Source organism: Saccopteryx bilineata, chromosome 3 (genome assembly GCF_036850765.1).
Source record: "Saccopteryx bilineata isolate mSacBil1 chromosome 3, mSacBil1_pri_phased_curated, whole genome shotgun sequence".
Lineage (NCBI taxonomy): Eukaryota > Metazoa > Chordata > Mammalia > Chiroptera > Emballonuridae > Saccopteryx > Saccopteryx bilineata.
The window spans coordinates 232,877,383-232,884,102 of record NC_089492.1 but is presented as its reverse complement, the minus strand read 5'-3'; positions in this window follow the sequence as shown (position 1 = coordinate 232,884,102).

The window sequence follows — 6,720 nt, the reverse complement described above, 5'->3', positions numbered from 1 at the left end:
CAGATCCTCCTAATGCTTCAGCACTCTTTGGACTTGCCATTCCCATAACTTTATTTATTTTTTATTTTTTTGGCTCTTTTCCAGTGACCTCAATCCTTCCCAAAGAGAACGAAAAATGGATTAGAAAGAAAGGCGCTGTATGGGAGTGGCTAGCAGGGGCCTGAGCTGACCCAGGTCCCCCCAGGAACCTGGCACTGTGCTCTGGTGCCCAGCCCCTTTACCACCTCTTTGCTCTCACCTTCTCCCTCATTCACTTGTTCCCTCACTTATTTTAAAAAGATATAAGTTACCCATTGTCTGTGGACCAGAGAAGGGCACAGTCCCTCTTTTCACAGATCTTGTAGCTCTGCAGGGGTAATAGAAAACTAATCAACACTCCAATAAAATTTTGTAAGTTCTATGATTGGAGAAATGGGGAGGGTTATGGAAGCACACTATAGTCTAACCCTCTCTTGTCACCTTACTGACCCCATTCAGTGCCCCAGTTCTAACCGGGTTGAAGACTACAGCTATGTTTTCTAGGTTTGCTGAGGATAAAACCCTTTTAACATCCTTGCTGTCACTAATGCGCACCTGCTCTCCACCTCACCTTTCTGTCCATTTGTCCGTGTTCTGCGCTCAGAAAGTACATGGCACTGTTTCACTTATATTTCCATACTTCTTTACTAGACCTAAATTGTTTGCCAGCACAGACATGGTCTTGCCCAAAGTAGTCCCAGAAACAAACAAAAAAGATATATACTATATTAGCTGACAACTTTAACACTTTTTTTTTTTAGAAACTCATTTAACATTTTAAAATTAATAAGTGGTTCTGGCTCCTCACTCTGGGGTTCTTCAACAGAACTGTATAATAATTCATCTGAGCACTCCTCAAGATAGAAGATGGAACTTATCTTCCCAGCCTGTCTTGCAGTGAGGGTGCAAACCTGTGATCTAAGCTCCACCAACCCGAGGCAGGTGCTGTGGTCCTAGTGGTAGCAAACCCATGCCCAGCATCAGTGGCATCTCTGTTCACCCAAGGCAATTGTTTCTGCACTGTTTCCATTTTTACAGTGGAGCCTCCTGGAACATTATCACTGACCTGGTCCTTTCCAAACCCAATTCTTCAGTCATCTCAGAGATTCTGGTAGCTACCTAATGCTGCTTTGATTGACTAAAGGTGTTTCATTGTTTGCAACTAAAAGCTCTGTCTCTATAGAATGATGGTAATAGAGAAGACTGTAGTATTGCAGAAGAAGAACATCTTATATTGGTATATGAAGGCTCCCAAAGGATTTCTGAGGGAGTATCTTAACTGTGTTAGAAAGGATATGTAAAGCTTGGCCTGTTAATGGTCAGGGAGAAGAGTTTTCAGGCACAGCTTACAGAATTTACAAGTCTGGAAGTAAATGTGATTTGGAAAAATGGCAAGAGATGAAGCTACTTAGAGAAAATCATAGGCCAGATTTTGCAGTCTTGTAAACCAGGTAAAGAAATTGAGATGCATATGATGAGATCAAAGGGAATCCCTGAAATATTTAATCCAGGAGAGCAATATGATCTGATTTGCATTTTTTTTAATAAATTTTTATTAATGGTAATGGGATGACATTAATAAATCAGGGTACATATATTCAAAGAAAACATGTCTAGGTTATTTTGTCATCAAATTATGTTGCAAACCCCTCGCCCAAAGTCAGATTGTCCTCCATCACCCTCTATCTAGTTCTCTGTGCCCCTCCCCCTCCCCCTAACTCTCTCCCTCCCTCCCTCCCATGTCCTCCCTCCCCCCCACCACCCTTGGTAACCACCACACTCTTGTCCATGTCTCTTAGTCTCATTTTTATGTTCCACCAATGTATGGAATCATGTATTTCTTGTTTTTTTCTGATTTGCTTATTTCACTCCTTATAATGTTATCAAGATCCCACCATTTTGCTGTAAATGATCTGATGTCATCATTTCTTATGGCTGAGTAGTATTCCATAGTGTATATGTGCCACATCTTCTTTATCCAGTCTTCTATTGAAGGGCTTTTTGGTTGTTTCCATGTCTTGGCCACTGTGAACAGTGCTGCAATGAACATGGGGCTACATGTGTCTTCACGTATCAATGTTTCTGAGGTTTTGGGGTATATACCCAGTAGAGGGATTGCTGGGTCATAAGGTAGTTCTATTTGCAGTTTTTTGAGGAACCACCATACTTTCCTCCATAATGGTTGTACTACTTTACAGTCCCACCAACAGTGAATGAGGGTTCCTTTTTCTCCACAGCCTCTCCAACATTTGCTATTACCCGTCTTGTTGATAATAGCTAATCTAACAGGAGTGAGGTGGTATCTCATTGTAGTTTTGATTTGCATTTCTCTAATAACTAATGAAGCTGAGCATCTTTTCATATATCTGTTGGCCATTTGTATCTCTTCCTGGGAGAAGTGTCTGTTCATGTCCTCTTCCCATTTTTTTATTGGATTGTTTGTTTGTTTGTTGTTGAGTTTTATGAGTTCTTTGTAAATTTTGGATATTAGGCCCTTACCTGAGCTGTCGTTTGAAAATATCAGTTCCCATATAGTTGGCTGTCTGTTTATTTTGATATCAGTTTCTCTTGCTGAGCAAAAACTTTTAATTCTGATGTAGTCCCATTCATTTATCTTTGCCTTCACTTCTCTTGCCATTGGAGTCAAGTTCATAAAATGTTCTTTAAAACCCAGGTCCATGATTTTAGTACCTATGTCTTCTTCTATGTACTTTATTGTTTCAGGTCTTATATTTAGGTCTTTGATCCATTTTGAGTTAATTTTAGTACACGGGGACAGGCTGTAGTCGAGTTTCATTCTTTTGCATGTGGCTTTCCAGTTTTCCCAACACCATTTGTTGAAGAGGTTTTCTTTTCTCCATTGTGTGTTGTTGGCCCCTTTATCAAAGATTATTTGACCATATATATGTGGTTTTATTTCTGGGCTTTCTATTCTGTTCCATTGGTCTGAGTGTCTATTTTTTTGCCAATACCATGCTGTTTTGATTGATTTGCATTTTATGAAGAGCACTTTGATTAAATTTTAGATAATATGTTGGAATGGGTGACTTGGGAAAGAAAAATTAGAGAGGGACCAAAAAACTGAAGGTAGCTGTTTTAAGGGGTCATGTCAGGGATGGACATAGAATGGCCAGATTCAAGAGATGTTTCAGAGAAGGACTGATCAAGCCTTGTGGTTGGTGAATGGATTGGGGAAGTAAAAGGCAAAAAAAGATGACCACTAGGTTTTTGGCTTGAAAGATAGTACAGTTCATTGAGGTAGCTCACACTGACTGAGCGTATGTGTGTATGTGTGTGTGTGTGTGTGTGTGTGTGGGTGTGTGAGAGAGAGAGAGAGAGAGAGAGAGAGAGAGAGAGATGTTTCAGTGATGTAGAGAGAATGAATTCTGACTGTGTATATTTATGAAACAAAGAAATCACTGAGGGCTGTAAGGGCATAAAGACTTCAAAGGGAAGTGGAATGAGTTGGAATCTGAAGGACTGGAAGGAGCAGACACAGAAGCTGGAGAGAGAGCAGACTAGGTAGTTTGGGAGGCTCATGTTAGAGTGACTTTTTATTTTTTATCTCCTGTACCATTTCTGTTGGATTTTATTTTTGCAGAAGAGTTTCTTTAACTGGAGTAGAACTATGGGCCATGTTGTAATATGGGTACCCTGACCGAGGAGAAATCAAAGCAGCTTTTCCTCACTTGCACCTCTCATTGCAAGGGGCCAAGGGAAAAGGCCTTGTGGCAGCCAGGTGCCAGAAAATCTACACTCGCAGTGTGATGGGGCATTGACAAACTGCATTTCATATTGAAAATTATTTCCTGGGAGGTGAAAAACGTTCCTACTGGAGCCCAACACTACACCTAATGCCTCTCTCGGGTTTCCCTGGGTTGCCTTTGGTATTCTGGAGCTATAGCCACATTTAAAAACAGGATCTAATTTTAGTGATTTTTATAGTTTTAGTAGCCTTTATTTTAGTTTTTTTAAATTGATTTTAATTTATTGTGTTTACATAGATTCTACTGTTGCCCTGAATGCATCCTCTCTCCCCCATATTCCCCTCAACATCTCCCTTCAGGTTTATCCCATCCTATCATCCCCTTTCCCTCTGGTCCCTTTGATCTCTCCTCTGTCTCAATTCCGTTCCTCAGTTCACATTGTTCATTGGATTCCTCAAATGAGTGAGGTCATATGATATTTTTCTTTTTCTGCCTGGCTTATTTCACTTAACATAATAGTTTCCATGTCCATCCATGTTGTCACAAAAGGTGACATGGTATTCCATTGTATATATGTACCATTGCTTTCTAATCCACTCATCCACTGACGGACACTTGGGCTGTTTCTGGATCTTCGCTATTGTGAACATTGCTGCCATAAACATGGGGGTGCATTTCTTCTTTTCAAACAGTGCTATGGTGTTCTTGGGGTATATTCCTAAAAGTGGGATGGCTGGGTCAAAAGGCAGTTCCATTTTTAATTTTTTGAGGAATCTCCATACTGTTTTCCACAAAGGCTGCACCAGTCTGCATTTCCACCAGCAGTGCAGGAGGGTTCCCTTTTCTCCATATCCTTGCCAACACTTATTCTGTGTTGTTTTGTTGATATGCCCCATTCTCACTGGTATGAGGTGATATCTCATTGTGGTTTTAATTTGCATTTCTCTAATCATTAGTGATGTTCAGCATTTTTTTCATATGCCTATTGGCCATCTGTATGTCCTCTTTGGAGAAGTGTCTATTCATTTCTTTTGCCCATTTTTTGATTGGATTGTTTATCTTCCTAGTGTTGAATTTTACAAGTTCTTTATAAATTTTCGTTATTAACCCCTTATCAGATGTATTGTCAAATATGTTCTCCCATTGTGTAGTTTGTCTTTTTATTCTGTTCTTATTGTCTTTAACTGTGCAAAAGCTTTTTAGTTTGATATAGTCCCATTTGTTTATCTTGTCTTTTATTTCACTTGCCCATGGAGATATATCAGCAAATATATTGCTGCAAGAGATGTCTGAGAGGTTACTGCCTATGTTTTCTTCTAAGATGCTTATGGTTTCATGGCTTACATTTAAGTCTTTTATCCATCTTGAGTTTATTTTTGTGAATGGTATAAGTTGGCAGTCTTGTTTCTTTTTTTTTTTTTTTGCAGGTAGCTGTTCAATTTTTCCAACACCATTTGTTGAAGAGGCTGTCTTTACTCCATTGTATGCTCTTATCTCCTCTGTCAAATATCAGTTTTTCATAAAGGTATGAGTTTATTTCTGGGTTCTCTTTTCTGTTCCATTGATCTGCCTGTTCTTATGCCAGTACAGGCTGTTTTGAGTACAATGGTCTTGTAGTATACCTTGATATCAAGAAGTATGATACCTCCCACTTTATTCTTCCTTTTCAAGATTGTTGAGGCTATTCGTGTTCTTTTTTGGTTCCATATAAATTTTTGAAATATGTGTTCTATATCTTTGAAGTATATCTTGGTATTTTAATTGGTATTGTACTGAATTTATAAATTGCTTTGGATAATATAGACATTTTATTTTTTTTTAAATATTTTTTTCTTTTTTTTAAATTTTATTTATTCATTTTAGAGAGGAGAGAGAAAGGGAGATAGAGAGGGAGAGAGAGAGGAGAGAGAGACAGAGAGAGAAGGTGGGGAGGAGCTAGAAGCATCAACTCCCATATGTGCCTTGACCAGGCAAGCCCAGGGTTTCGAACCGGCGACCTCAGCATTTCCAGGTCGATGCTTTATCCACTGCGCCACCACAGGTCAGGCATATAGACATTTTAATGATTTTTATTCTTCCTAACCATGAGCACAGTATATGCTCCCATTTGTTTGTATCTTCTTTGATTTCTTTTATCAATGTTTTATAATTTTCCAAGTACAAGTCTTTAATCTTCTTGGTTAAATTTACTCCTAGGTACTTTATTTTTTTGGTTGCAGTAGTGAAGGATATTGTTTCCTTAATTTCTCTTTCTGACAGTTCATTGTTGGTGCATAAAAATGTCTCTGATTTCTGAGTATTAATTTTATATCCTGCCACCTTGCTGAATTCATTTATTAGGTCCAGTAGTTTTTTGACTGAGACTTTAGGATTTTCTATATACAATATTATATCATGTGCAAATAATGATAGTTTTACTTCTTCTTTTCCAATTTGGATGCCTTTTATTTCATCTTCTTGTCTAATAGCTATGACCAGGACTTCCAGGACTATGTTGAATAAGAATGGTGAAAAGGGGCACCCCTGATTTGTTCCTGATCTTAAGGGTATTGCTTTTAATTTTTGCCCATTGAGTATGATGTTGGCTGTGGGTTTGTCATAGATGGCCTTTATCATGTTGAGGTATGTTCCCTGTACTCACTTTGCTGAGAGTTTTGATCATGAATGGGTGCTGGATTTTATCAAATGCTTTTTCTGCATCTATTGAAATTATAATGTGGTTATAATTTTGTTTATGTGATGAATCACATTGATTGATTTGCGAATATTGTACCAGCCTTGCCTTCCCAGAATAAATTCCACTTGATCATGGTGTATGATTTTTTTTAATATATTGCTGGATCTGGTTGGCTAATCCAGTTGGTTGTTGAGAATTTTAGCATCTAGATTCATCGGGGATATTGGCCTATAATTTTCTTTTTTTCTGTTGTTTTTGCCTGGTTTTGGAATCAGAAATATGCTTGCCTCATAAAAAGAGCCTGGAAGTCTTCCTTCC